Source organism: Ruditapes philippinarum, unplaced genomic scaffold (genome assembly GCF_026571515.1).
Source record: "Ruditapes philippinarum isolate M1 unplaced genomic scaffold, ASM2657151v2 ctg2429_1_1_1_1, whole genome shotgun sequence".
Taxonomy (NCBI): domain Eukaryota; kingdom Metazoa; phylum Mollusca; class Bivalvia; order Venerida; family Veneridae; genus Ruditapes; species Ruditapes philippinarum.
This window is the reverse complement of record NW_026857914.1, coordinates 1-19,820: the sequence shown is the minus strand read 5'-3', so window position 1 is coordinate 19,820 and position 19,820 is coordinate 1.

Sequence of the window (19,820 nt, the reverse complement as noted above, 5' to 3'; positions counted from 1 at the left end):
TTTTTGTTCACCGTTTTCTTAAAATATTTACTTAATTTTGCTTAATTGTTATTCTTACATTAAAAATTGTGTTTGTTGCATATTCGAAACAAGGGAAATAAAAAAAATGTTTTCGTTTTTGAATAAATAAGCCATTCCTCAATTCTTAAGTCGTTACCTGTATAAAAGACGCGTTTCCTGTTGGTACAAAATATTGGTATACTTATTGCCTCTAAGAATAAATGAAGTAACGTTTATTTTGACCAATTCTCCTTATATTCATTTAATTTTTTATTTTGTCGTTTGTTTATGATATTTATCACAATAAAAGGTAAACTGCCTTGGTATTTATACATGTCTATAATATCAGAATTCATTTTATGCCTTTTTGCACTTCTAAAATGTACCGTTATATCTCGTTAAAGTATTTGATCTAATAACCCCTTTCCCATTGCGATACAAACGTTAGGGCCCGTTCAAAATAGCTTGCCAAAGCTGGTCCTTTCAAACGTATTCTGCCAGGTGATGCTGCAAGGCATAGACAAAACTAGAATTTAGAACTATTGACAAGCAGCGATAATAATTCTAGTTTACAGTACTTGCTGAATACATTCAACAGATTGTACATAAAATAATTCAAGAATCTGTCTTATCAACATACCATTGGCCAGATTGATTACCAGTTCTGGAAATAAGAAAAATACAAGAAAATAATTGATTAGACTATTACTTGATTTACCTCTATTATCTGTTATTATTGGCAAGTGCTAGTTGAAAAAGGTGGGAAAATGTACGTGTTCTTATACTGTAGATAACAGAATCCTATCTATCACAAACCAAACATTCTAAGTTTGCATAATAGAGACCTTAACGAGTTACTTACTTTCTGTTATATCCGATGTATCCTTAATGCCTAAAAATATACTAATTGTACAGAGCTATATATAGTTGTTTTGTTCCGTATTTAACATTTCTTTCCTTTTTACGTAACGCCTTTGTTGGTTTTGGTTTTCCTAAAAGCACAAAGGAAATTTAGGTCACATGGCGCAGTAACAGAAAAAAAATGATTTTGGCTAACGGGTGTTGCAAACTTAAAGCGGCACAAGAGTTAGAAACAACTTCCCCTGCTCGAGCGAAGAGATGCATAGACTTCAATAATTTGAGCCAATTTAGTCGCCTCTCTAAATCAAGCAGCTATATAAATGGTGGCTCCTATTCCGATGTCTCAACCCTTAAATGCAACCCTTCAGCCACAATGGGACTTACTGAATCTTATTCTTCTTATAAGGTATGAAACAAAAAAGGCATCATTAGATGGTTAAAAAATATAGACTCTTCATAAACACGTTTCATTTTTTATAGGTTTGTACATGCTTAAGGACTGCAATTGCAACGTGGAAACACTACTGACAGTTGTGAGTGGTCTCATTTAATGGTTTTAGTAATATTATTTAGTAAATTCAAGTGATTTTGACCCGTACTCAGCTGACATACATGTATTAGTCTATGTTTACGTACCAAATCGTTGTGCTGCAATTCTGTCTACCAAGGATTTTTAGCACGAATTCGCTCGTTTCCTGATAGATATTTCATGAACGGGAAGGGCTAGAAACTTGGGGTCGGTCTCATTTGGAAGCTTAATACAAACGTGAAATAGTGATAAAAGTTTTTTTTTATTGTCTGGCCAATTGTTTTCACAACGGCCCGGGAAATGAATCCCTTGCTCGTAGGCTCGAAATCGGGAGTTTCCGGCCTTCTCTTAACTTATAGTATATTTTAAAGGGGGTCATTATTTACATTTTTTCTGGGTTTTTTTGACACTTTTAAGATGAACACAGGTCTTTTATCAATCAGGTCATATTTTTTCTTCCCAGGTCCGATACTCGTGCCTGTGCGTGGAAATTGACTATACAATATACGACGTACATGAAACTCAAGACTGTTAAACTGTTTGATGCATATGTATATATTTGGAAACCCATATTTTTCTACGTTCTTGCTAAAAAAACATAAGATTGGCGGAACTTAATTTATTTTTATTTAGAATTTTAAACTCTTACTTTTGTAATTAATTGATTTTTCACAATATCAACTTCTATAGGCATTGATGTAAAAATAGAATTAGAAAATCCTGAATTTCTTACATTTGCTGATAATGGCGTGAGCGTGTATGTTATAAATAAATACTCGAATCAAGAAAAGGGCAATTAATTTATACTGCCTTTCATTTTTTACTTATAAAAATGTTACATGTTAAAATAAATAAAGATTTTCTTCAAAGCTTTATTTTATCCACCAAAAGTCCATTAAATGACATCAGGTACTTATTACTGGATTAACATATTTTTAAGAGATTATTAATGACAGGTGATAAAAAGTTTGTTCGGAAGATGTAAAGCACACCGAAAGTCATAATTCAGTTATTCCCCCAGGATGTCATAAATAACATAATTTTCTTTTGAAGAGTTAATGTCTATATAGCCGGTTCTATGGGAGGTTTTTTGTTCAGAATTAAGAGATTTATGAAACCGAGTCCGCATGTTTTTATTACACTTTTATCATTAATATCTAGGTGAATCTATCTTAATTAGAACATCAGAGACTCGTATATATTGATATAAATATGATGAATATTTCCATCATTATTTTCCCAAATGAAATCATTTTGTGATGTATATAAATCATCAACATATTGAAGTTCAACAACTAAGGCGGTATTAGGGACGCGCTGACAGTATCTAATATGTAAAACTTTCGTCGAGGAATATACGGAATTATAGAATCTACATTATTGTCATTCTATACAGCGGCCTTAATAACCAGGACCCTTTCTTTATGAAATTAAAAAAGGAACATATCTAATACCCCGATATATAATTCACAGCTCAAACCAAGATATATTATTCACAACTTCAATGTACATGATCAATACAGCTGTGCCAGATTGACTATTTATTTTTCTATTGTCCATTTCGCACTTACCACATACATTGTCACCTCTTTACAAATAATGGTTTTATAACATATCAAAGGTGATAGTTATTCACACAATCTGAGCACTTTTCCTCGTTAAAACACAAGATTTTCTCAATTGAAAAAAAATGATGACACTTTTTTATTATATAAAATGTTGATTATATAAAATCCTTTTTTAAAATATTAACCTCTTCTTGTATACATGGTATAATATGCAAATTATGCTTGAAAATAACAATGAATTCAAAATTTAAATGAATTCAAACATATCTTATGCATGTTAACATTGTTTGCAACTTAAATCAGTTTAATTATTTGATACTAACACATCATCTTGTAGTTTCATTAGGTATTACTCATATTAATTATAGCAATTCAAGCATCTTTGAAATTAGAAAGTTTGAAACTGAGCTTTTTTATCCAAATTCTTGAAGTAGTTATACAAAAGTATGCACCATTTGCGTGTATGTATTTTGGCAAATAGGTGTCGATGCTTAAGGTCACACAGATTTTATACACAGTAGTATTTATTGATAGATATAAGCGAAAAATATAAATATTATCAAAATTAGCACACAATAACGCAAAATTTAGTTAAAGCGATACACAAGTAGGAACTGCTTATACTTACTTGAGAACATACAAGACATGTCAACGAGAAACATGTTTGATGTTTTAAGCGAGACCAAATTTGGCCGTGCTTGATTGACAATTGGCAGTGATCAGGCTATCTTTATAACAATAAAATGATTGATTTGAAGCACATAAGATGTGCATGTCAGCGTACGTAAAGATGTAATCACATTGGTATTTTGACTTCAATACAAAGTACTTTGTCACTGTAACTGTACTTATGGCAAAAAAAGCAGAAGCAACAGATGGTGCTGCTACAAGGTAAATGAGATTTTTTTCGATTTTTTTTTTGTTTTGGTGGGGGGAGGGGGTTGGTTGTTTACGGGATTTGTAATGGTCCTTAATAGATCATGTATACACATGTCTATGGAAGGAGTTCTTATATAGAGGATATTTGTTTGTTTGTGTGTAAGATGAAATTTTATTTCATCGAGTGGGCTTTAAAAACAGTATTCTCGCGTAGCCACGAGTGAGAATACTGTTTTTAAAGTTCACGAGATGAAATAAAATTACAAGAAACAAACAAATTTTCTTTTTATTTTATGCTTAGAAACAAGTTAAAACGAAATTTCTATAATATTAACGTTAATATTAAAATCTATTTTTCCCATTGAGAGCCCCATTTAGTCGGAATTTCTCATTAAAAACAAGAAGTCTTGAGCCGAAAAATAAGTCCGACAACCAACGTTAAATGACAGTGATATTATTCATTTTATTAAAAAAATATGAATGATCGCTTGTTTTAATAATAAAGACAAACAATTCTTGTAGGAGAAAAAGTCCAACTTTCCATCCATATTTCTGTTACTTACTGCGAATTTATATTAGACCTGGCTTTTTTAAATGTAAGCGGCAGCCATTTTTCAAAGTTGTTTATTTCAGGGGAGGAAAATAATTGTGTTTGATTCAGAGGGATATCATTTGGATTTGTTAGTCATACACCTTTTTAAAAGAAAGAAAACTTATTTGAGGATTGTAACAGACAAAAAATAAGTGTTAACAGATGTGAAAACATTAAAAAAGCAGCTAGAAAAATGGAAAACTTGGAAGCTGGCTCAGGAACGCTGGGTTGTTTTGTTTATTCTTCGAGCTGATAGCTGCCATTGCTTTTCAATTTTTCATAAAGCATACGGCAGTTATTGCTCGTAGGATACTTTAATATGCCCAAATGTCATCAAGAGCAGTTTTGCATGTGGAAGGAATGCATTTTTCAGACTGTAATAATGAAACAAACAAATTAGAGACGAAATTTGGTGATTGGAATTTTAATGAATAGAAGTAAGTTTTCTTCTTTTTATTACTTTTGACAGTTAAGTTATTTATCAATTTCAGCTTTTTTTTTAAACAACCTTACATTGTCAGAATTATCAGCAAAAATAAAATTGAGGTACCACATGGGAAAAATCTTAAAAAAGTAGTTTTGTCATTGAAAAGTGTGAAATTATATTTTGATAATTTTCACTGTGAAATTATCAAATATAATTTTTACGGATAAATCAGTAATTCACTGAAAAGCATACAATAAAAATGTCTTTTTGGCTCTTTGAAATGACGAAATAAATAAGTATGTGAAGATATAAAATTACTCACAAATAAAGTTTTAAAAGAAATGTAAATTGATATACCTATAAAAGACGAGCGTCTTGTAATGAAACGACTGCTTTGATATTACCTTTTATTGTCTTACATTACGCGACACTGTTATTAAGAAGCTGGAGTATGTAAAAGGATTTTACTCGCATTTTTGACTTATGAAAAATATAGGCAATAAAGTATCACACCAACTTTGATAATCTAATTGATTGTTGGATAAACTGATATTGCAACACATGTGATATCTTTTATAATTTAGAATAATGAAATTGAGAATTGTTAGAATCACCCACTTGAAAACATATCTCATATCACACGTGATTCCTTTGGATGCAGTGCTGAAGAAAACATGATGTAATATATTACATATTATAAAAGTAAAATGTTACATTATCTTAAACCAAATCATAATGTAAACCAAAGTATTTATATCATTACACACGTAATTCCTTTGGATGAAGTGCTGAAGAAAACATTATGTAATATATTACATATTTTAAAAAAATGTAAAATAGTGCATTATCTTAAACCTAATAAAAATTAAAACGAAAGTGTTTCTATTATAACACACGTGATTCCTTTTGATACAAGCTGAAGTAATCCGATAAATGAAATGAGTTTTCCTTGCATCTTACTAACAGTGTATCAAAATTTCCTTAATTAACAAAATTGTTATGTTATTAAAATTACATAAAATTAATTCTCTAAGTAATTAATACAAGATAAATTAATGTGGTATGATAAAAAGGTAAATAATTTTGAAATATTAGAGAAATCAATTCAGGTCGGTTTATTATTTTTGTAGTAGAAATTAACAAATGTAAATGATGTCGAAGATAAGAATGATTCAGTTTTCATTGTTCAGGACAAATATTCATTTTTCCAAAATTTTAAACATTAAGTTAAAAAGAAACTTTACAGACAAAATAACATTGAAATAAACAGTCCATATTTTCGTCATAATTCAGATTTTAATAGATTCTGATTAAGGTAACTATTACCAATCGCCTTTGATTAGAGTAGGTGCTTAACAGTTAATAATGTACCTATAAATTAATTCAATAATATAATTAATTTAAAACATACATTCACATTGAGAAAACCAACAATCAAAGTTCTTTGGGTGACGGTATACATATAAATGTAAAACCTTACCAGTCCGTATCAAATGTAGTTAATTTTCAATATTCGTTCTTGCGTGTTTTGAATTGCTCTGCACGGATATTAAATATTAATATTTGAAAATGTTGGTTACGGTAACATTCAATTCTCCCTAGTATCTATAGTTAAATGATTAATAATAGAACATTTAAAAACGATAAAATAATGTTTTCATTTGGTTTTCAGTCTAACTTTACTGTCGTTAAATTCCCACCGATCATAAAATTTAAAACGGAAATTTGAGCCAAAATTGTATTTGAAGTTGATAATTGATGCAAAAATGCATGTATAGAATTCTTAATAGTGCATTTGTATGTAAATTATCAAACTAGTATTTTTACTGCAATACATGAAATGCATGTATTTGCAAAAAGCTGTATACGTACATGTACATGTGTGCAAGCTATCAAAAGGAAAGTTTTAGTAAGCTACTTTATCTTAACAATATATTTTTAGAACTGGTTCTTTATTTAACATAAAAATTATAAGATTTTAATTAAGACTATTTCGACGATACTGAGCTATTCTTTTTTACAAACTTCACTCAATGTAAAATAAAAAATGACATAAACTGTGATAGATTATCAAAGCGTCAAAAGCTGTGACTTGGACACATTAATACTCAATATAAAATAAAACGACAAAAGTTGACATATTATCAAACATCTAAAGCACAAAATACGTATGAAAAAAGGCCAGCAGTGATTGTTTTTTTAAATGTTCAGGAAGTTCAATAAGGGCTTGAGTTGTGCCACGTATCACTAAATATGCTAATTTAAAGTTTGCCTCGCATGATTGCAATACTTTTTTATGTGTTCTGTAATTTCTACATGCGATGGTTTAATGCCTTTAAAATTATTTATTTATTGAAATACACTATAATGTACGTACTTAATAATATATTAATATGTGGAAATAGAGCTTAGTAAGAATTGATTATAGCTTGAGCGTTGATAACACAATTGTAATAAAATATTTTGGAAGTTTGTCAAACATAAATAATACAGCAGGCTCATCAAATAATAATAAATAATAATAAAGAACGAAATCTAAAAAAATACATTCAGACAATACTAAATATATATTTCTTTCTCTTGACTTGATATTAATTTACCATATAATAATAATGTGAGCTTGTATAAAGTAGTGTGCAATAACCTCCGATTGCCTATGAAAGTCTGAAGGCTTATTTCCAACGGGGTCCTTGGATATATACTTACTAAAAAATATATATATGTGTATTCCTTTGTTTTATTTCAAAATATAGCTCATGATAATGTTTGCTTCTTCCTAGTATTTTATATATTAATAAAATACATATCATAAATGGGGTTTCAATCAAACATGACTTAAATGAATTGATTTCTATCAAAAACTAAATTAAACGATTTGAGAGTAAGTGACATTTTGTATATGTAAATTCATCAAAATTAACCAATAAAATTTTCCTGACATACATTTTTTGTAGGAAAGCTTCATACATACATAAATATATTTTTGCGATGGTGTATTGATTGTCCTTTTAAATACCTTATGTCGGCATTGTTCTTTATTTCAGATAAATAAAGATATGTTTTTAAACGTTATAAAACTTTGACAATACTTGGCCTATATTTTACAAAACTTACACTTCATTATTATTATAGAAGACAAACATGAAAAATTATCAAAAACTCAAAGATTGTGTCATAGAAAAAAAGTATATACTCAATGTAAAATAAAATGACAAATGTTGACACATCAAATATCAAATGTTATTACCCTTAGTCGGAGAAAGACTAGTGTACGAATAGTGTTTGTCAACCAAGTTTATTTATTTGAAATTTTCAGGATGTTCTAAAGGTTTCGAGTAATATTTCTGAATAAAAATGACAGGAATTTATGAAATTTAAATGAGACGAAAGAAAGGTAAGAAAGAAACCTGTATATGATAGGCAAAACTGTAACAATGTTTTACAAATAAACATTAAGTGGGGGCTACAGATTATTAAATGTTTAGCTACCAGACAAGACATATACGAAATTAAGTATCTTGTTAGGTTCGTTATGATAAAAATAAAGAACCATGTATTGGACTTACAATCCCTCGTTGTTTTAAATTGTGATGAAAAAAGATAAAACGTGCAAATTAAGGTTTTATGTCTTATACAAGTCAAACCCCAATAAAAATAGTAATAATTATAATAATAATCATAATAATCATTATTAATAATAATATCTTGATCGTTTGCTTTGAAATGAACGGGCATATGAATATAAATTTATTTCTATCAGCTATCTAATTGTTTACATATGAAACTTTAAATTGACCTCCAACCCGTTCTTGATGATCTTGTTTTACATATTATTTGGTCAAATGTTATATATTATTGTTTAACACATGTGTTAGGCAAAAAGAAACAACGAAAATATATTCTGCAAAATGTTAAAAAATTCTCAAAACTGAAGCGTTTTCCAAGATACTACAGTTATCTAAATAGGGAACAAACGTACTTTTACGAGTTAAGTTCATCAGTTAAATAACAAATACTTACGCAGGTTTAAGATTCTTTTTGCCATGAAAATTATTTATAACTTGAATTCTAGGAAATAGCACGAACGAACATGTCATGGCAAAATATATTTAGTCATGTAAATACATATCCCATGTTGATTATTTGTAAAACAATCGCATTTAAAATGTCATCATATACATCAATATGTATCTATAGATATCAACTAACATGTTAAGTATCAAATACAATAAATTATTCATACTGACATTTCATAAGAGATGATTGGAATATTTTCTGATGATTAAAATGCGCTATATGCTACCAGCAAAAATAGGGTTATTATTGTGAATGGAACAGAAGAGAATATTCGGTGATAACTTATTTGTCATATCTATATCCAATAAACTAAGTAAAACAATAAAAGTAGTACATAGGCTTAAACTAAATAAATATAACTAAATCTAAAATGATATATATGCATTTATCTTTGTTTATCATGTTCAAGTTCGTGTTTTAAATAGTTCTAGATTATTTATTATTGAGATTCTATCAAAACAAAATAATTTCTATAGATTTCTAAAGAATGATATCATTTTTTTAAAAAAATATTTAAAAATAGCATGACTCTTATACTTACTTTCTAAAGGTTTGTATCGGAAATGTCTGTGTATCTGTTGAAAAATAGCTTCAAATATCAAAGAAAAACTATTTGATAATGAATTTGTCTGTGTCTTGGAGAAGTAAAATGAAATTATTAAAGTTTTTTTTATAATTTGTACTTGACTAGATTTTAAGTTCAATACCTTAAAAACTTGAGCGAGGTCCAATTGTATGCTAAATAAGAAAGCGTCGTATTATGTTTTTTTAAATTTATTGTTGAATATTATTTCATTTCACTAATATTGTCAAATTCCAAAAATATTTTGATTCCTTCAGATACTCTGCTAACAATATTCTTATTGAAACAGGTAGACACTATAGTTTCAGAAGAGATGAACATGTATGTTGTAAAAATTCCTGACAATGTATCTGTTCCATGTAATAGATGTAAGGACACGTTATTTGGATTTTTTTCAATCAATGTCAAAATACTGTTTCAGATAATTATGTATAAATATATGTCTATATCACTCACTATATATGTATCTATATCATATTTATGTCTAAATACTTATCAATAAAATAAAATCAGCTTTCTGATAAGTTCCACCAAAGATTGTACTTTCCAGTACCTTTCGTGAACAGACTCAGTCTGCAACATTTCTGCCTTGTGTGCGTTTTTTTTTTGGTTTCTGTTTTTGTTTCTGTTTTGGTTGTTTTTATGATTTCAAGATATACTATGCTAAAAATTAATACCTGCAAATATTGATGTTTCTACACAGTCTCTTTGTAAATTTATATGAATATATAGTGCCATTAAAATCTACCATTTTTTTAAGACTTGGTGCAGCTTGTCATACATGTTTTATTATTCTTTATTTACAACAATATAATAAGTAAGAATTTCATAGATTTCAATAAATTAATGTGACTCAAATATTTTTCTCAAAAATAAGCATAGTATATCTTTAAAATTTTGTTTATCTAATGCATTTGTTCTGAAAATGTTCCGAAATCATATCATTATTATGTGATGTATAAAACATTTAAACATGTGATAATGTTATATGGGTTTGACAAATTAAGAATAAAACAAAGTTCACGAAATAATATGGAATATTGTTATGTTGTTATGTTACTGGAAAATGGTAAATGGAGCCATGTTTAATCTTGCTATATTTCCTAACTCTAAAATGCAAAAAAATAATTAGATAAACAAACACCAGAGACAATTGATAAACTTGAAACATCGCCGTTCCGTTCTACTCTTTGTAAAAATTAGATTAACGTCATTTTTGTAACTTTATTGAAGAATACGCCCAATACATATCTCTATGCAGATTCAGTTTAAAACACGAGTTTTAGCTTCATTACAAGTCCATAACACTGTAGCACACAAGGCAGCATTGACACATAAAACAAGCAAGATCTCGAAATGAAACTCACTGTTTTTTTATATTAATATATAAATCTAAATTAAACGAACACCAGTGATTATTTTTGCGTCAATCGTGCCCTTACGTGCTCCAGGACCTTTGTAAAATACTGTATAGAAGTTGAGATCACCAATTATTCAGAAAAAACAACAACAGCAACAAGAGGGCCAAGATGGCCCTAGATAGCTCAGCTGATCCATCGAACTCATCCGAACAATAATCTGACCAAGTTTCAGGTGAGTCAAAAATGTGACAACTAGAGTGTTAACAAGGATTTTCCATAGTTGAGCAGTGTGACCAAGTTTTTGACCCCAAATGACCCATATTCAAACTATAAATCATCAAAACAAACTTTCAGACCAATTTCCAGGATATTTGGTTCAAAACAGTAGCCACTGGAGTGTTAACAAGATTTTTCTATTTTTAGCTCCTGTGACTTAGTTTTTTATTCGAGATGACTCATGTTCGAACTCATCCAAGCAAATACCTAGACAAGCATCCTGGCCAAGTTTGATGACAATTGAGTCAAAAATGTGACTACTAGAGTGTTAACAAGGTTTTTCCATATCTGGGCGGTGTGACCTAGTTTTTGACCCCAGATGACCCATATTCGAACTTGACCTAGAAATCATCAAAACAAACTTTCAGACCAATTTCCAGGATATTTGGATCAAAACAGTAGCCACTAGTGTTAACAAGATTTTTCTATTTTTAGCTCCTGTGACCTAGTTTTTCATCTGAGATGACCCATGTTCCAACTTGTCCGAGCAATTACCTAGACTAGCATCCTAATTAAGTTTGATGACAATTGAGTCAAAAATGTGACCACTAGAGTGTTAACAATGTTTTTCTAGGTGAGCGTAATGTAAACAATGCAAAATGTTCTACCCAATAAACCCACCATATCATGTGGGTGAATTATACATTTTATAGTAAATGACATATATTTGCAATCAGTATATTTGTATTCTCGCTGTTTCTATCAAGTTTTCAAAGCTGTTTCTAAATTTTCAAAAGTCAAAATCAGAACGGTAATTGGAGTAACATAAATAAATGAGTTTTAAATACTACCAAACATATGTTGGTTAAAAAACAGCAAATGTTTATAAATGTTTATATAAAAGGATAATGATAATATATGATATTTACGCTACAACGGTGGAAAGATCACTGCTTTTAATGCAGCACTTTTATTCAATAAATATCACCTTAAAGCAGCTGACCTCAAAAAGATAGCAGAAAAACTGACGTCTTGCTAATATTTCAAAATCCCCCCTCAAAAACATTATATAGTTGAAAGAAATCGAAATGACACTCCAAATGTTCATATTTTAACATCATTGCTCTGAAAACAAATTGTTCGCTTTTCCACCAACAGAAAATACCTTCTTTTATTATACCACGGAAATCTTTCATCCGGGATTGTTTTTCTAGTATCACGTGCTCGTACAGGACAATATCACGACCTGTGCTCCCGAACGCACGGAATCCGGGATTTTATCAAACATATAGGGATACGAATATTTGCTTTTGTTTTTGTATTTTTAGTAATTCATGGCACTAAAAATTATCATTGATTATTTATTTCATATATATGATGACCAATTTATCGATTAAACCTTCAGCTTGAAATGTGATAGGGGCCTACTAAATGACGAACATTGATAAACGATCTCGGGCATACCGGTTTCCGGGATTTTTCCGGCGTTAAATGAATTCCTTCTCCTATTTATATTGGCTACTGCGTTAGTAACGTAGTAGATTATGGAAAAGAAAGCCCGATATATTAACGCTTTTATCAACACTCTTTCTTGAATTAAGGTGTTAGTAATGATGGATTTATACAAATTAAATAAACCAAACAAGATCAGTATTTACCATTTACTTGAAATTTTATTTCATTTTTTTTATTTTACCATCTGGAGGTCAGTGGCTTGAAATAAAACATTTGGGCTTTTGACTGTTAAACAAAAGATTTTAATGCTTAAATTTAAATTGACTTGAAAATGAAAATGTCGTATAAATACATAATCCTCACTAACAATAATATCAATTTTCTCAGGAACAAAACAATATTCGCGAAGGAAACGACGTTCATAAGATTACTTCGGAAGTATTTGATTAACATCAGAGATCATAGGAAATGACAAAGGTAATCAATCGTATGCTTTATCTTTGACTCACTATCTACCTGTATATGTAATTATTGCTTGTACTGTACTGTCTGATTCTACTACCTACAATATCTGAAAGATCTAGTGAAAATATGATAGATCTTACAAATGATTTCCACGCCCTCATGTGCATAATTCTTGCTTATAAACGTCAGTCAAGATTTATGTTGTTTTCTTTCAACAAATCAAATCAAATTTACTTTACTTTATTAAATCCGAAATGCCTTAGACACGTGTGGTACATTTTTGTACAACATCATATAGAAAATATATTACATAGATTTGGTGGTGCATCAAAGAGAACTTACTGTACACGCACAGACTTAATTAATCTGAGCCTGCAACATTTTCAATTTTGTCGTTTATCTATGGAGGGACCCCATTTTCGCTGTTTTAAAAAATATAATTCAATAAATGCCTTAGATGTTAAAAACAGAAAAATACCAAGACAAATAATAACAAATATCTTTAAATTATATCTCGGGCCTCTAAGCACTAGCTTGATCACATAACACCGGCAAAATACCAGTTCAAATACTAAATCTGATACTACCTTTCCCTTGTGCTTTTTATAATTCTTTAGAATTGCGTATCTTAAAGTAATTAAGTCTTAGAAGGTTGCTATAATTACAGGTAAAATAACAGTCAGATTGAATCATACCCGGATAAAAAAAAACAAGAATAAAGATAAACAAGGCAAAGGCAACGTTAACAGGACGCGGCCCCCGACACACCCAAGCATGGCACCCAGAAGGCACCGAACTAAAACCTTGACTGGACATAAGGGTGAAAGGAGTGGTACATGTAATGTGAAATTATACCAACAAAAACGGGCCCATAAAGGACTTAAATGGATAAGGGCTGCAAGGGTGAAAAGGTGGGGAGGGGGTTAAAAATGGGTGAGGGGGGAATTGAGAAAATACCTACCGTCAACGACAATCCAACAAGACAGACATCACAAAACATGCAAACATCCAAAACAAGTAACAATACAGACATGAAAAACACCTGAAGGAACACTGAGGGGTACCGCCTTGGAACGGTCAGTGGTAGTTAAACCACTGGGGAGTTTAAACCGGTTTTAGGCGCGCCAAACCTCACTCTTAGTCCCAATATGTTCCTAATGACATGAAAGTGTAAATAAAATTAATCCCCGCTAAGTGAAATTCTAACAATGGTCATGGTTACATAAGACGAAATAAATAAAACACATACAAAATTATGTAAATATGTAGAAAAGGTACAGCCTAATGACCATTACCAAAGTACTCGATGCCTTAAAGGAAGGCAGAGCAACAAGAAAATCACCTACAAGGGCCCGACGAAGCAAGACAGAAGACGAACATTAAGACAATTCGGTCCCAAAGGGCTTTAAGAACTGTCCATCATAGAGTCTCCCACTTAGTCCGTCAGATGTAATTAAAAGAGGAAAGCGTAGCGTCCAACTGTAAAAAAGTTAAACACCAAGCATGAGGCATGCCTTAAAATAATTGGGTCATAACCTCTTTTAATAAACCGTTTGATAATTTTAGTGAAGACGGCAGAAAAATTACTATGACCCATGATCCTACGAAGTTTGTAAACCACATCTCCATAGAAGTTAGGTTTGCTAATACCTAGTCGTAAAAGAGTTATTAAATTACAATTAAATTTTAAAACTAAGTTAAAACTTTGTAAAATATTTACGCAATTTATGATAGCGATAACCTTGTTTAAGAAGTTGGTTAGTGATAAATAAATTACGTTCATTAAAATCATCAACACGACTGCACGCCCAAGCAAATCTAATTAATTGAGAAATATACACCCCATATGATGTAGCATGAGGTACATCTCCATCTAAATGTGGATAGTTAACAATATTAAAATCAAAATCATCTCTTTTATCGTAGATTTTAGTTACTGAGGTTTAAGTATTGTTAATGATAGAAATGTTTAAATCTAAAAAATCCCTCTCATAGCAGTAAAGAAATAAACCAGCTATCAGGGGGGCACAATTAGTTCCCATTGGAATGCTTATTATCTAAAAAAAACATTTCTTGGTTCAGAACAGGCATTAAACAGCTTATAAAAAGTCTCCAACTTCATCAACTTCTTATAATGACTTGATCGTTTTCATCTGCAACTAATGCTGAAAATTGTCTATAAATATTGATAAACGAGGTTCGTATAAAATACGAAAACAAAGATGGACAAAAAGGGCGGCATGCAATGAACGCATTCCTCGACAAAAACCATTGCCCAATGACCATCGGAACAGAGCACAGAAGGGCACCAAACAAAACAGGACGGGTCACAAGGACAAAGCACGGACCAGGCGTTATTACAAACAAGTCAATAAAAGTAAGGAAAGCTTAGAAACCGACAAACAAATTAAAAAGCCAAGTGCTTAAAAGGCCAACAAAACGAAAACCTTAAAGGTGTAGGTGAAAGGGAACAGGGGACTGAAGTTTGGTTGCAAAATATGGCTTTATAAAGTTTAATGCGCTTTAAAGTGCACTAAATCTCACTCTTAGCACTTGCATGCCCCTGTTCAACGAAAAAATGTAAAATGAATGAATCACTGCCAAACGAAAAACGTTTTAATGGTTGCAAAAGTGGAAATAAGTAAAACACAGTAATAAAAATGTGCGTACATATATCAAACAGAAAACCCTGTGACTATAACAAAAATACTCACCATATTGTATATAGAAAAAAGCTTTTAAATATATCATTAGAATATAAATAATGAGTACATATAACAACATAGATTTCATTTCTGTCTAAAAGGGACAACACACATGCATTTTGTAGGTATATCGATCTTTTCAACTGTTAAGTTTTGCTTTTACTATTTTTACATTGCTTTTTTATTTGCTGCGTTTTATACCTGAATCTTTAAAATAATGATTTGTTTTATTAAAAACGAATGAATAGTTCTTCAATCTTCAAACCGTGAAATATTTAGGTAACGATTATTTAGCAGATACGTTGTTCAAGACCAAAATTCTTCAAATCTGTCTGATCAACATACCAGTGGCTTGATTGATTGACTGATTTATCAGTTCCAGAAATAACAACAATACAAATAATTAATTGATGTCGTTTATCTATAAATACGGGATTTACCTCTATAATCTGTTATTATTGGCACGTGATGAGGCGATAAAGGAATGGAAACGTAGGTGTTCTTGTACTGTTGAAAACAGCCTCGTATCTATCACTTATCGACCTTTCTAACTTTGCTCTATAGAAAATAAGTAATCAAGCTTTATTCAGGTCTCTTATACAATATTTCAATGCAAGGCAGTTTGTTCAAAGTCACATTATACCTCAGAAACGAATGAATTTTCTTTCTTTAAATAGAGCAAAGATAGCTTTTATAATGTTTAAATAATGGTTTAAAAGCATGTTGAATGCTTATTACTGGAAGATAGTAGCGCTAAATATGAATTAATATTTTTAAAGTATCAAATTGTAAGCAAACAAAATATTTAATAAATGCAACTGTATTTTTCCCAAAAAGCAACACAAGCAGAAGATGGTTCCGGTAAATGACCATTGAGTTATTTTCTGGAAACTATAACAAGACACGAAAAATAAAATGCTTTTGGGAAAGAAAAATACAGCATTTCTGGGGCATAATTGGCTTGTAAGATGTTTTTCCCTATCGTTCACGTGTCAAAAAGTGAATTTATATCCTAGGCCGGGATAACATGACTGATAGTCAAACTCGAAGATAGTACATGTATATGCATTATATACAGTTGCACGAGGAGCCAGCCGAAAAAAGTGGGAACCTGTTACATCTATCTATTCAGCATTATATAATCATAGAACTTCAATACTATGTTAGAATTTCATAATACATAACATCATCCTTTTTATATATGTAGTTAAACCTTGTATAAAATGTATTATTCATATGTAAGTATCTCCTGTTGATGTAATTAATCATGATTACCAGGAAATAAACATTAATTACATGCTCAAGTATGAGTAAATCAGATCATGTCAAGACATTTTGTCCTCTACACATTGTACGAGTATATAATGCTTATAAAGAGTATATTGACTGCTCGCATATGTTAAGAAAATCGGATTTTAAAACAATGATCTGCAAATGGTGAACGGTTGGTGCATTCCATGATTTTAAAGCTTTCTTAATTAGATATAAAGAAATCCAATTAAAACGAATACAGCCATTTTAGAAAAAGCACTCTGTCTGAAATGGTTTGAAATTATATTTTTTATAATTTAAATTTGTTTAGAATATTAAAATACATGCTTTGTAAGATTTTGATAATTTTATTTCTTTGTTGTTGTTTTTATAAATTCAAATCCACTCAGTTTTCAAAGCATGTTAAATTAGATCGAAATTATATAAGTTTCTTTGCGTTGCATGTTAGAAAAATTGGGCAATATTGTTAACATTAAATAGTCATTTTGTAATTTGAATTCATTATACTTATTACCTAATATATAAAAAGAAATCGGTGCAGCTCATTTTTTCGTTGCTGTTCAAAATGTAAATTGGACGTTTTATTCCTTCTGTTTTTTTTTAAAGCAGCATGCCTCCAGATGAGCGAAATATATTTCAATACATCAAACTTAAAAAATGTACTATAAGTTTAGGAAAAGCAAAAAGACTCAAGATTCAAGTAATCATTTTATCATGTTATGAGCGATTAATAGTGAATTTTTCATTATGTGTAACTATATTTCTACTGCGTTACTAACGCAATAAGGGCATATTTTGCATATTTTGACCTCTTTTTGTAATTAACGTGGGTTGTGTCATTGAAAATGTGTAAATTGCTTTCTTTAGTTTACTTTACAATATTATAGATTTAATTTCATTTTCAAAATTTTCATGAAAATAATCATTAATCTGGAGGCGTGCTGCTTTAAGATTAATAACAAAATAGCTTAAAATTTTAAGATTGTCAAACATTTTTGTATTGTTTAAACAATAATCAAACAGCTAAATAGTCAATGAAAATTAAGTCAGTTTTATTGTTAAAACAATTATCAAATACGTAAATAGTCACAAAAAATAGTTAGTAAGTAGATTTCTTTTACAAGCGAAGTACATATTGGTTAAAATTTGGTTCTTGTATTATTTGTAAGGAAATCAATTTAAAAGAAATGCATTCGCAACATTGAGTTTTATTTATCATCCTATGGGTAAATGTCAGATAAAAATCAATCAGGAAAAAAAACCTTCGGTTTCATGTAAAATGATCATTATAAACATTGATATTTCTAAGGATTAATTATGCATGAGCACCATTTCAAGGGTGAACAGTTATAGAACTGGTAATGTATACGGTGTATAACTAAATAAATCATGAGAACTGTAATGTCTAAATCAATACAACATATAACAATGTGATTAAAGTTTCATTAAGAAATAAACTTGTTCATAGAGCTTCCCAGACTGCATGTTTGTGTCCATATACTATCAAGAATCAAACTCGATATACTACCAAGAATCAAACTCAATGATACATTCACAAATTTATTTCCCAACAAGCCAAATAGATCAAATAGGCCTGACCATCTTTAAAATCTGGACAAAACCATGCATCGTTATCAGGAAACATTTCAAAATGCTTACTGACTGAAAAGCAAAGAGTGCAGACCACGATCAGACGACTCAACCTGGTCTAATCCGACGCATGGGTAAAATCTGTTGGTCGTCATGATTGATTGTTAGTAAGTTAACCAATCGGAAATATATTGTTGCAATTCACGTAGGACTTTACATGCCATGTAAAATAGGTCCATCCCGATGCTAACAGAGTAAGGTCTAGACGAATATTCAAAAATCCTCATTGTGCAGTAAATCTATTGTATTGCGTTCGCATCGAATGTATGTACCAAGCAATTGTTTATAAATACATTACTTGTGATCTTTATCAACAAAATATAAATGCAAAAATTCTTACGAAATGTTGGAGATATAGGAGCATTTGTGGAAATCAAATTTTTTACAGTCGTTTCAAGTACAAATGCTAATTTATTTATCAACATTTATTGTGAAAGGGTACATGCAATATTGCGCTACTCTCATTTAAACATTTTCCTTATTCTAAATTTAAGTTCAGAAAATATTTTTATATACTTTTCACAGAATACATTAATATTTTTTGATACATCCTATTTACCACTATGTATAAACGAAATAAAGCGTCACTTAAAGCATGGATCGGACCATGTTAAATCGGGGAAGTTACGTGAGGAAAAGACAAAGTTGGCCAAAGCTATACAAGTGATTGAATGATGAATGATGTCCTGCAACAAACAAGAAAAACGCTGCAATTCACATTAAACTAGAAGTCAAATATCAAAATCGAACAAAAGGCAAAAGAACACAAATACATGTATGTGAAAGTGTGAACTTTTAGTCGTTAGTAAGAAGATTATCAATTGAATATAAAGTGTGTGGAAGCTGCACAGAAACCATCTGTTACATATAAAAAACTTGCGAAACAGTCTCTTATTAAAACATGGCTTAGAAAAAATGATTATATACATGTAAATTTAATAGTAATATGTGTAATTTATGCAGTGCAAATTGGATTAAAAAAACTTATACATTTCTTGAACTTGTAATTGATTTTATTTCTAAATTGTTTACTTATCTGGAGGTATGCAGCTTGGAATAGATGTTATATTTCAATAAGACAGACAAAGTCATATTTTATTTACCATTGATATAGCTAGCTATTCATATACTCAAACTTTGTTATAGAAAATAATTCATTCGTATTGATATTGTAGACAAT